The sequence below is a fragment of the Topomyia yanbarensis genome, chromosome 2 (assembly GCF_030247195.1).
Source record: "Topomyia yanbarensis strain Yona2022 chromosome 2, ASM3024719v1, whole genome shotgun sequence".
Taxonomy (NCBI): Eukaryota; Metazoa; Arthropoda; class Insecta; order Diptera; family Culicidae; genus Topomyia; species Topomyia yanbarensis.
The window spans coordinates 99,297,831-99,310,970 of NC_080671.1; the positions used below are offsets into that span (position 1 = coordinate 99,297,831).

Consider the following 13,140-nt stretch of genomic DNA (forward strand, 5'->3'; position numbering starts at 1 on the left):
TCGGTGCCAATGTTTGTTTCGTAAACGTATTAGCTCCCAGCGTTGTCACGATATAGTCGGGTAGTCCACGGCGGTGAATCTATGAATTCTCCGGCGGTGGATTTGCCCCGCCACCAATGCCCGTTTTCGTGAGCCGTTAAGCTCCCCGCTTTGTTCCGATTAACTCGATCTAGTCCCCGTCGGTAGACCTAGTCCACTCAACGGGCCAGCCAGTAGGTGCCGCGGCATGTCTGGCGACTCTGGATTCAGCGTAGCTTCCGATTCGCTAGCGCCTCCACGACCTGCCGCTAGCTATTTTACGCGATCTACTCAATATAGTCCCCGACGGTAGATCTTGCTTCTTCACGAGCTACCCGGTAGGTCAGCCCGGCGATTTCGGTGTGTCGCGCGCTATTCAACTGGTTCCCGGCAGTGGAGTCTACACTGGCTAAGAGTTCCCCGGCGGCAGAATATCTCCTGAAACTCGAGTTGTTGTTTAACGGCGGCTTTCTAGCCGACTTTATTGGTCCATTCGCCACTTTCTCTGCAACTCAGTGAGTATAGTCGTAACCACTCTGTTGACAGCATCTCAGTTTACCTTCCTTTTACCGCGTTGTCTCAATCTTGTTACCACTTAGCCAAATAGTCAGCTCTGACCGTTTTTCTTGCAATTCGTGTATTCTTTCGCATTCCACGTCCTCAGCCATAGTGATGCAGATGGGAATCATCTCGGCAATGAAGCATACGACAACGCACAGTGGCTGGAGGCTGGCCAAAACCTCAAAAATTTATTTTTGAAATATTGATATTTTATATTTTTCCTAAATTTCTCATGTATTGAATGATATATTTTCAAAATTTTATGATCATTGGATAAGAACATGATTTTTAACATGAGTTTAAACGTAGAAAAGTTCGGACTTTTTAATGATTTTCATTACCGAAACCACCATTGCTCTGTTCACTTCAAATGCATGTTGCTCTTTTGATTTTAGTCCGATTTTAGCACAACTAGTTTCATTGTGTAGAGGAACGAATGAACTTGGTTAGTGAATAAAATACATTTGGTAAATATGCTTGGAACTATGACTTTTTCGTTTAAATATGTTTGAGGTGGTCAGATCAAAAATACTTTTTTCACTAATGTATTCTGTAAAAATTTCGGAATCATTTCGGAACGGTCACATAGTATACATTCTATAGGAAATAACCTGTACTTTTCGAATATCATGGTCTCGTTCTGCGCCTATGTGCGCAAAAAGGTTTAAGGAGATTTTGAAGCTTTGTTGCTGATATGGAGGCGCATGGTGTATTTTGTAAAATAGTTAGACAATCTACAGTAAACCAATACGTTATACAATGGATTTAAAGTAGTGTTCTTCATTTTTTGTGATATTGCTGACATTGGTGAACAGTAACGGAAAATCTATCATGAAAACGGGATCATAGTTATAAGAAAGGTTCAATGACACTATATGGAAAATACATTTAATATTTTACTACTTTTGGCATCAAAAATGAGCTCAGCACCTCAAAATTAGCTTAAATTGTGATTTTCAACCAAATTAGGTAACATTTGAGGTTTTGTCCGACTTTTGTTTGAAAGCCCGCCACTGTGCAACGTTCTGTACACGCTCGCGACACGTCCGGTTCCGCATTGAATTCCTCGCAGCAGCTCAGACCGGTACGCCATACCTCAATATTGAGGATGAGACACACGTCAGGAGATGTTTCGTGCTGCATCTTGCTCCTCCGAAGCTCGACATAATCCTAGCCAATGCGTTAGTTGGCCTCGCAGCCCTCTCACAAACAAAGTCGACGTGGGTGTTGAAATTTTCCCGATCGTCGACCATCACACCCAGATGATTCAGCGGACGTATCGATAGAATTGAGTGTCCACCGACGCTGATCACGACACAGGTTGCCGACCCGAACTGCCTCCGTTTTGTTTTCCCGTGCTCGCGAGACTGTGCGGATGGCGTCCACCGTCGAGATACCTTTCCGGAATCCGAAATGTCTCTGCGAAAGTCCGTTCTCACGTTCAGTGTAGTTTGTCAGCCTTTTGAGGATGACCCACTCCAGAAGTTTACCTAGAGTATCCAGTAGGTATATAGGCCGATACGATGCTGGATCTCTTGGTGACTTCCCTGATTTTACCAGCAACACCAGCTTCTGAATCTTTCATCTATCCGGGAAGTAGCCTGCGTCTAGGTATTTCTGTATCGCACAGTGTCTTGAATATGTTCGGAAATGCCAGGATCGCGATCTACAAAGCCACGTTGGGGATATCGTCCGGACCGGGAGCTTTCTTCTCAGCTCTTTTGCCACAATAAGAAGTTCGTATTTACAGACTCAACTTTCATCAACATTTCCACCGTTTGCATCAACGAGCGGTGTAAACAGCCACGCGGTTGGATGGACCTTTGATCTTAGCCATCACGACACGGTAAGTATCCCTGTCAGGTACGCGGGTGGAAGTCCAATCACTTCGACAGCGAAGCTTTCACCGCGGCCCTGGGACTGGAGGCCAACACCGATAGTCTAAGCGGGGATGCGCTGGTAGCTGTTCTATCACGCGCGTGCGACGCCACTATGCCGAGAAAAACACTGCCAAGAAACGGTAGATGCCCGGTATACTAGTGGAGTGTCGAGATTGCAGCTCTACGGTCAGCCTGCCTCAGAGCTAGACGTAGGATGCAAAGGGCTCGCACCGAGGATGCAAGAGAGAACCGCCGTGAAGTGTTTCGAACTGCGAAATTGGCCCTTAACAAGGCTATTAAAAGCAGCAAGAGAGCGTGTTTCGACAACCTGTGTGAGAGTGCCAACGCGAATCCGTGGGGTGACGCCTACCGGATTGTGATGGCCAAGACCAAAGGGGGCTCTTCACCCCCAGAACGGTCTCCGGACCGGTTGGCAACGATTATCGAAGTACTCTTCCCGTCTCGAGCCACAAGCCCCTGGCCACCTGCACTACGAGACAGTGCGGGCACGGTCGAAATGGTGGCTCCAGTGACGAATGAAGAACTACTCGCAGTGGCTAAATCCCTAGCAATGAACAAAGCTCCAGGGCCGGATGGAGTTCCAAACAACGCTCTCAAGGCAGCGATCATAGCGAACCCGAACATGTTCAGGCTAGCTATGCAGAGATGCCTTGACGAGTGCCGTTTCCCCGATAGATGGAAAAGGCAGAAACTGGTGCTGTTGCCGAAGCCCGGGAAGCCGCCAGGCGACCCATCGGCGTACAGACCAATCTGTCTGATCGACACGACTGGCAAACTGCTTGAGAGGATCATCCTCAACAGGCTCACCCCGTACGCGGAAGGTACGGACGGTCTGTCAAGCAACCAGTTTGGCTTTCGGAAGGGTAAGTCCACAGTGGACGTTCTCAACTCAGTGATAAATACTGCCGAGATAGCGATCCAACGAAAAAGGCGAGGTATTCGATACTGTGCGTTAGTGACACTCGACGTGAAGAACGCATTCAACAGCGCAAGCTGGGATGCCATCGCGCTCTCGTTACACCGGCTTAGCCTACCGGTGGGTCTGTACCGGATCTTGGAAAGTTACTTCCAGAACCGCGTACTGCTATACGAGACCGATGCCGGTCAGAAAAGGGTTCCGATTACCGCCGGAGTCCCGCAGGGCTCGATCCTAGGCCCGGTGCTATGGAACCTCATGTATGACGGGGTTCTGAGACTGAAGTTCCCTCCTGGAGTCAAGATCGTCGGCTTTGCTGACGACGTAACCTTGGAGGTCTACGGGGAGTCAATTCCTGAGGAAGAACTAACCGCAGAACACGCGATCAGCACGGTGGAGGAATGGATGAGCGCGAGAGGCCTGGAGCTCGCTCATCATAAGACGGAGGTAGTTATCGTCAACAACCGCAAGTCGGCACAACATGCAGTTATCCATGTGGGAGAAGTCGCGATCACTTCACAGCGAAGTCTGAAGTCTCTCGGAGTCATTATAGACGACAAGCTGACCTTCTGCAGCCATGTCGACTATACATGCAAGAGAGCGTCGACTGCTGTTGCGGCTCTATCGAGAATGATGTCCAACAGCTCAAAGGTGTGCGCCAGTAGACGTAGGTTACTGGCAGGCGTTGCCGTATCTATCCTCAGGTACGGCGCCCCGTCATGGTCAAGAGCACTGAGGATAACCAGTTACCTACAGAAACTGGAGAGCACCTACCGCGTGATGTGCCTCGGAGTGATATCTGCCTACCGTACGGTATCACACGATGCATCCTGCGTGATAGCGAGCATGATGCCAGTCGGGCTGGTCATTCGGGAAGCTGAGGAGTGTTTCGAGCTACGTGGAAATAGAGGAGCCCGCGAGCGCACCAGGGTGACCTCGGTCGCCAGATGGCAGCGTGAGTGGGACAACTCCTCGAAAGGTAGGTGGACCCACCGGCTGATACCTAACATATCGAGCTGGGTGGGAAGACCCCACTTCCACCTGGCACAATTCCTGTCAGGCCATGGCTGTTTCCGTCAGTACCTCCACAGGTTCGGGCACGCGGAGGTCTCAGTCTGCCCGGACTGCCCAGATGTAGATGAAACTGCCGAACACATACTGTTCGTATGTCATCGGTTCGACGTCGAAAGAAGAGCAATGCTTGATGTCTGTGACTGGGACACAACCCCTGATACCCTTATTCAGCGGATGTGTCAATCGGTGGAGAAGTGGAACGCAGTCTCGGCTGCTACCATCCAGATTGCCAGTAGGCTACAGGTAATCTGGCGAACCGAGCAATAGACGACGGGCACGGCTAACTAGTGATTGGTTAGCTGGAGCGAAAAAGGCCAAGCGCAAAAAAGGGAGTGAATGGTCTGTTCATGCCGAGGCAGGTTTGGCGCAGCGAATGGCAACCGCGTAAGGGGTAAACCCAGCCACCCCGAAGCAAGACAGAAGAGTGAGTGTATAGGCGTATAAGTGGACTGCCTCATGCCAAGACGGGAGGGTCGTAGCGTAGTATGTTGGAACTTAGCTATCGATGCCTCATGGCGTGGCAGAGGAGTGAAAGGGTGAGCATCCAAGTCAGTCTCACACTGCATGTTAAGGGTGAGCATAAAAGTCAGCCTCACAGGTTGGTAGAGGCTAGCACAAAAGTCAGCCTAGCAAGGAATGAAAAAGGTGAGCACAAAAGTCAGCCTCGCATGGTATGTCAGAAGTGGAGCCTAAGAAAAATGTCCCACATGGGATGCCAGAGGGAGTGACAAAGGTACAATAGAGTGGCACGATTGAGAGTGAATCAGGTGATAGGGTGAGCACCCAAGTCAGCCTCACATGGATGGGTAGGGCGAGCACAAAAGTAAGCCTAGCAAGGAATGAGTAAGGTGAGCACACAAGTCAGCCTCGCATGGAACGTAAAAGGTGAGCACAAAAGTCAGCCTCATGTGGGAGTGTTTGAGAGTGAATCAAAGTGCGATTGAGAGAGCACCCAAGTAAGCCTCATACAGGATGTATGAACGCGTGAGTGAGAGTAAATGAGTACATTTAGTACAGCCATCCCCCCAGAAGTAATACCGAGAGGTAGTTCCTGGGAGGAATGATGGCGGAGCCCAATGGAGTTTAGTCGGTATTAATGGCTGGTCACCATTCGAGTCCGACACGCCCCCAGTGCACCCCGTGTGGTAGATTGGACCCTACCAATAGCACGTGTACTGGGCTAGGACATAAAGGTCTTCTCCATTGTAAAAAAAACACGGTAAGTATTGTTTATCGTCTACTTCTGTGGTGTGTGTCCAAAATTCCTACAGCTCATATCATCGACGTTTTGTTGATAGAAAATTCCAGCCGTTTCCCCTAGGATTCCGGAACAATCCCTGATTGTTAACCTTGGCAACGAAAGATTTTGTTTGGTTTACAGTGCTAATAAAATTAACAAAAAGGCAAACGTACATCAGATGATGCTTCAGAGCCCGTAAAAACTACCGGGGGGTTCTAGCTTCCTTGACCTGATTCAAAGTCTTACTAACAGGTTGTCGTGCTCAATAAAATTACAAATTACAAAGATGAAAAGTTTGTTGTTTTAAGGTAACTTGAAATTTTTCGAGCAGCAATTCGCGAGAATTTGCAATTTAGGAAAAATTAAATAACTGACCGACCTACTGGAGCTATAAAGCTTGGTTCTCTATAGGGCTCCCTTTCAGAATCACTCACTACAACTGCAGACGACACGACAGAGGTCACTCACTCAAACCCCACCCAAGGCCAACAGCAGCGAACCATGATTCTGAGTGTGATATTGAGTGTACGATTCGGAGACTTCACGATTGAGGTTTATTTGTTCGCGCTTGAGACCGCGTTGATCAGAATGTAAGTGTAATAGCGTTCACTAAAACAAAGGGGTATTTTTGTGGTTTTGAAATCTTGTGCGTAGTTGTGCCTGGATGATCGCAATTGCATGTTCGCCTTTGTGTATCGTGGCGAAGGGTTCGAGCGTCTGTATGTTAACGTGTTCGATCGCGGGGGCTTTTGTTTGTCGCATGTGCTAGCGTATATGTAACTTAGCGTGTATAAATTCGATTTTATAACCGTGTGACCATTCGCATATTCACAGGCGCTCTTGAATGATCGCGCGGACTGTGAATCTGATGCTTAGTTTTTAGTGTGCGCTTCTGCGGGTACAAGAATATTCACGTGTGTTTATGAATGATCGCGCGAATAGGATACTTAATTTTAACTTAATCATGTCGCCATAGAACGTGCTGTCTAGCCGATATGAGCTTTATTTTTCATTGGTCCAGCTGAATGCATGGACCTAGGTTGCTAGAACCGAGAATAGAGTCTTCCGGACATGATCGATCCATGATCGCACCTAATCACAAGAATGATGCGTGGACGATCGCGAAGGTCTCAAGCGATTGTGTCCCGTGTGCATGCGTTAAATTTTTTTTTTAACTTGTTAAGGCCTGTTTTTTGACTATCTGGTCCGCTTGGATTGGGAAAGTCTTCAAAACTTGATATTTGGTCGATGTTATAGTGGTTTATAATTACTATTAATAGTATACGTGCGTTTTAGAGAAGCATTTCCGTCTACAGAAGGTTTGTTGAATCAATGAATAAGAGTGACAATCAAATAAGTCTTGTGGTTTTGATTGTTTTTGTTATAGATACTGGACGTTTTGTTCATTCAACTGCATGCCATCACATCACCAGTCCAAGGAGCACACTGCTGGTCGGATCAACTAGATTGACCACCCTAATGATTCCAGCCTCACCACCAAGCAGGCAGTAGAAGAGTGTTTTGTGACCAAAAACCATTCTTCCAACTGAAGCATGATGGCTCGCAGTACGTTCAGTACTAACACTCATCTTTTTTAGCTCCTATATACCATCCAAAGCACGCGCCCTTGGGCTGTCAAAGATCATCTGGTATTTTATCATTCTTGGGAGTCCTGAGTTTTTCTCCCAATTTATAAGTGTGCCAAATCGGTCTTATCGCCAATCTTAGGTAACTTCGGCATTTTTTATGTTGGAAAGCTACTTTACAGGGTCTTCGTACCTTTGAACAACAATAGCATGACAAATCCACGTGAAATGCCTCGTGATTGTGTACTTGGGAATAGTGCTATTGACGCATGTCTTATATCCGATCTCACAACTCGCAATATTTGCGCTGTCACGGTCAATATGACTGTTGACAACATAAACAAGGAATACGTCTATTGCATATTTGCCGCATAATGAGCCATTCCCTTTCGATGATTTCAAAAGGGTTGTATCGTTTTGTAGCAGAAATTTGGTTTCCCCTTATAACCGACAGTGATACAAATGCCCACCACATATTTTGTGGCAGCTCAGATATCAATTTAATCCTGCGGCACTCGCGCCGTTGTATTTAGTGCAACACCTTCAGAAACTCTAGCGAAATCTTCTTTCAGCACCAGCGGCTGCTCAGTGAATCACGCGAGTTCCGGAGGGTTAAGAGGCACCAAATTGATGGAATACTTAATGTAGGAACTCACCCAAAATTTGCATGAGCTGGCAGAGAAAAAGTGTTAGGTGTAACTCTCTGCTCTGACGGTATTACGCATGGGTTGACAAACTGGCTCATACCAAACGAGTTCGAACCGCCGCTATCTGATCATTAGTACATCGTCACATATCTTAATCCTGAATCTATGAACCGGAACTTTTACGAGGAGGGCTTGGTGACTAAGGTTCATGGGTGCCTTCCGAAGATTGAATCTCCAAGTGATTTGAATTCGGTCGTAGACAAAATAAACTCACTCATAGTTGCAGCATACCAAGAAGCTTGTCCGCTTCGAATTATGCGTGCTTCTAGAGGAACACCTTGGTGGTATACCGAACTTGTTCGACTCAAAAGGTTATGTAGAAGACAATGGAATTGCAGACGCAGGGACGGGTCGGTGGCATATAAGTTGGCTCACAAATGGTTGAAAAAGCCTCTGCACAAATGTCTCAAGTCTCGACTAGACTAGTCGATTAAACAATTTACTTTCGAAATCGAAAGACTTTCATGTCAGTTCGATTAGAACTGCTAATGATGATTACTCGTCTGATGAAGATGTAGTACTTAACTGTCTTTTTGACACATACTTTTCAAGCTGTACGAAGCCATCACTGACGATTTTCAATGAGTTCTATTCAGGTAGTTCTGATTCTTGGGTACTACTTACTCGTAAAATTGTAACAACCGAATCGATCAAATAGGCGATTGTTGGCTCCGTATAAGTCTCCGGGAAGATTCATTCCGGTTCTACTTCAAAGAGGATATGAACACTTCAAGCATATTTTGAAAAAGTTCTTACTTGTAGTCTTGCAACATAAGCGTGGCGGGTAGAACTCATTCCCAAAGGTGGTCCCGCTATTTTCGAGGAGGCAAAGAGCTTTAGATCGATCAGTCTGACCTCCTTACTTCTCAAATCAGTGGAAAGTTTATTCGACCAGTACATTCGGGATGTTATCTTGGGCGAGCTGCATGTAATATGCATATCTGCAGCGGAAGTCTACTATCACCCTGTTACACAATGCTGTCTATAACATTGAAAAAGCTTTTTCACAAAAGCAATCAAGTTTAGGAGTTTTTCTCGATATTGAAGGTGCTTTTGACAACGTGTCTTTTGAATCCATTTTGGAAGCAGCACGAGGTCATGGAGTACCTTCACACATCACGAACTGAATACACGCAATGCTTAGCAACCGACATCTGTGCTGATCATTAAGTCAAGTAGAAATAAGGAAACTGAGTATCTAAGGATGTCCTCAAGGTGGTGTGCTGTCACCACTTCTATGGAAACGCCGATGGCTTGTTGAGGAATATTAATAAACTTGGGTTTCCGACATATGGTTTCGCCGAAGATTATCGTATATTAATCACCGGTATTTGCATTGACACATTTTTTGATTTGCTGGAATAAGCTTTATGTGTTGTTGAACAATGGTGTCTTCATGTTGGACTGTCAGTTAATTCAAATAAAACATCAATAGTGCTTTTCACGCAACGAAGGAGTACAACCAGAGCTTGTTCGACGTAGTTATTTGACTCTAAAATTACTGTCGCAGATCAAGTTAAATACGTTAGGGTAATTCTTGACTCAAAACTCAATTGGACAGGTCACATCGATTTCAGAATCAAGAAAGCTTGCACGGCCTTCGGCCAATGTAGACGTGCTTTTGGCAAATCTTGGGGACTTAAACCCAAGTACTTTCAGTGAATCTACATAACAATTGTTAGACAAATACTGACACAGGTACCTTGTTTGGTGGCAGAAGGAAGAAGATTTGACAATCCAATCAAATTTATACCATCTTCAAAGGATAGTCTTGATGGCGACGACTGGTGCGTTCTCAACAACACCTACGGCTGTTCTAGAAGCACTGTTGAACATAAAACCACTATATGTGTATCTGAAACAAGAAGCATTTGTTTGTGCATTCCGTCTTAAAGTTGCTGGGCTCTGGAACAGTAACCCAATAGATCGTGCAACTATCCACACAAGACTGTGGCCCCAAATGGTTATTGCGAGACACTTACTCCAAGTGACCTTACACTCACACGTAGTTTTCCCTTTAAAATTTTCAATGTGAGAATTCCTCGTCGCGAGGAATAGCTGTCTGGCTGGATGGAGCGACAACTTGAAGAATACGTAGTTTTAAATTTCGATGGTTCTTTGTTGAAGGGCCGAGCCGGTGCGGGAGTCTATTGTCGTGAAATGAGATTAAACCACTTGCTTGGTAAATACTGTACCGTATTCCAAGCAGAAATCTTTGCGATTTTGTGTGGCGTACAATCGGCACTTCAACAGGGAATTTGTGGTTAAAGAATCTATTTTTGCTCTGACAGGCTACGCTGAAAACACTTAATTCGGCATATTCGGGATCGCAATTAGTAATCGCATGCCGAACTCAAATCGAAGAACTTAGCATTTCAAATGCTATCAACCTTCTATGGGTACCCGGTCATTCCGGTAATACTGGAAATGAATAGGCAGACGAATTGGCTAGGGATGGGGCTGCGACTGACTTCGTTGGTCCAGAACCAGTTCTACCACTGTCGATAAGTTGGATGAAGCACAAGATTCGCTCTTGGGCTGCAACCGAACATGCTAATCATATTGGCGTAACTTGCAAACTTGCGTTCAAACAAGAACTTTTCTTTCGGATGTGAGTCTAAAAATGTCAAAGAATTTGCTGTAAGCACAATTACAGTATTCTAGTCAGAGCACTAACTGGACATTGCAAACTCAATTAACAGCTACTATTCAGCATGCTGAGTGTTATTCGTGTGATCTTTGTGAATCCGATTACTCAAGTCGTGTGACTTTTTAGCGCCATGTTGATGCTGGTTTGGACATATCAAACCAGCATTAAGTTGGTGTTAGTTACTGACGAAGAGAATCCGAACCACTGCAAAAACCATACTTTATGTTAGGTCTTATGCACAAAAAATTGGTGTTAAATTTGAACTGAAGAAGAATATTTTACAAGCATTGGATTTTTGAAAAGAAAGAGGAAATATATTCCGACTTTGTCTATGCCTACAATACACCAAGAGGAGCTGATAAAAGCGAGTCGTCACTGAATTGTATTAGAATCCGCTTTTCGTAAGCCGTTTCTGAACCACATCAATTACATTCACCAGACAGAGCGGCACGACGGTGGCCCTGCGCTGGTACCAACCAAATAACTAGGAAGAGATCCATTTCCTTTCTATGATGCCTCACTTTAAAACAATTTGCAATACGTTCAGCGCTCCGCGCAAACGCTCAATTTGGTTTTCGTTCGATCGTTAAGCGATCAAGCTTTGGAGGACAAAAACGCTGCACTGCCCTCGCGAATTTGGTATGCAGTACTTATTCTTTATTATCATGAACTGCAATTATCGCGTTCCACTCTTTCAGATTAAATAGGAAGCTACAGTGCTTATTTAAAGTTTTCATTTTTGTTGTGCTTTTATCGTTCTACCTTTCACATGATCGAATGAAAGTACGACGTCTATTCATGTTCATTTATTAATTGAATTCACCTGGATCCACATTTTAGCATTATCTACTTAACTGTAGTGGTTACGTAAGTGAAACCTTGTTGTTGGTTATTGTTGTAAACGCTAATGATTTAAGCGACTGTACAGGCACGAAACACCAATGACCAGCCCGGCAAATGATCGCACAAACCAAGTGTTCTCATCATACACAAATCTGCCATGAAATTTCTCCCCATTCCGCTACATTATATAGGAGTTTGCGGTTCGTTTGGATTTCCACTTATCACCTACCTGGGACTCGTGGACTTGAACGAGCTGACGATCAACTTGCTTCGATAGCCCGAAGACAGAGTGAAGAGCAGACCGTCGTCAAACAATAAAGTATCGATGTAGAAACAGACGAGTATGTATACATACACACTGCGACACGATCCGGCCCGGAATGTGTTTACAACTGCTTAAACAAATCACTATTTATGTTGAACGGTATGTACTTTGGGCCGGATTACACCGATGCAAATGGCTGCTGTTTATTGTGCCAACTGTTTATGTAGTAACTGTACGTACTGATGCTTCACTGCGATGACGACCCGTGAATGGAAACTATTTTACATCGTGTGAAGCAAAACAATAAACACGTCACAAAGACCGTACGCCGAAACACTGGGAAAACCGGGTAGAACCAACCGGACTCCCGTGGGTTTAATACTAATGAACTAACTACATACACCGTTTACGCGTACATCAAATTGTTAGTTATTCACTATGCTCTTATTGAGCGGTTCGGGTAACTACGCAAATGACCTGTTCGCGATGAGTGCAAGACGACGAATGAAATCACTGGAATGGAAAGTATTTTGTTTTCCGATTTGCCTCCTCTCGCATCATCACTCCTTATCACTGTGTTGTGTCTTTCTCTTGTCCCCCACGCGGCGGCGGAACACGCTGTGCCGGAATGTGAAGTTATTCGCAATGTTTTGGAGTATACTTTTTGATCCGGTTTCGTTTGTTTTGAATATTTATCTAGCGCCTCCATCGGGTGGAAACCGAGAAGACGCTTCGTTTTTGTCAATAGCGATAAAAAAAGATTTGGGTCAACTATGGCTGTTTTCGATATGTCAGTTGATTTTTCCATTTTTTTAGGTTCGTTTATTTGATAAAGCACGTTTGCATTAGATGTCAATTTCTGGGTCAAATTTTAATTTCTCAAAACTAGGAAAAAAACTAAAATATTTTTGTATATTGAATTTAAGAAGCTATCCTTAATCTAGGTATACATTTCCATCACGAGCCGGATTTCCAATAGTTGAGATCTGGTAGAACAATGCTCGGCGCAAGCCCAGACAATATGGTCGACGTCGTGATAATTTATTTATTATTTACTCGTTTTTGATATTACATCAGACTACTCTTAGCTTAGCTTAGTTGACCACCCGTGAGTTTTCCGTGATTGATCAAAGCCTGTTGAAATTGCATATTGAACCGATTGTGTGATACAGTAATGTTTCGATTATATCACTACGCGTTTATATCAATACTCGTTTATATGGTGTCGGGCCATTAGGCCGAAAGCCGTTAGGCCGAATGCCATTAGGCCGAACGCCATTAGGCCGAATGGGTCATAAAGCCGAATGTCATTAGGCCGAATGGGTCATTAGGCCGAATGGGTCATTAGGCCGAATGGGTCATTAGGCCGAATGGGTCAT

The 13,140-nt window shown here is 45.0% G+C and overlaps 1 protein-coding gene across 2 annotated transcripts in view; it reads right to left on the reverse strand.

The window, feature by feature from the left end:
- LOC131678974 (protein yellow-like) overlaps positions 1–13,140 on the reverse strand; it is a 342,660-nt gene that overhangs the window by 43,677 nt on the left and 285,843 nt on the right. The window contains exon 1 of one of the 2 annotated variants that reach the window (XM_058959469.1): positions 11,726–12,251. The exons of the other annotated variant lie outside the window; for it this stretch is intronic. The gene's annotated coding sequence lies outside the window, so the exon portion shown is untranslated. Of the gene's footprint in view, positions 1–11,725; positions 12,252–13,140 lie in introns of those variants that run through there. 2 annotated transcript variants of the gene reach the window in all.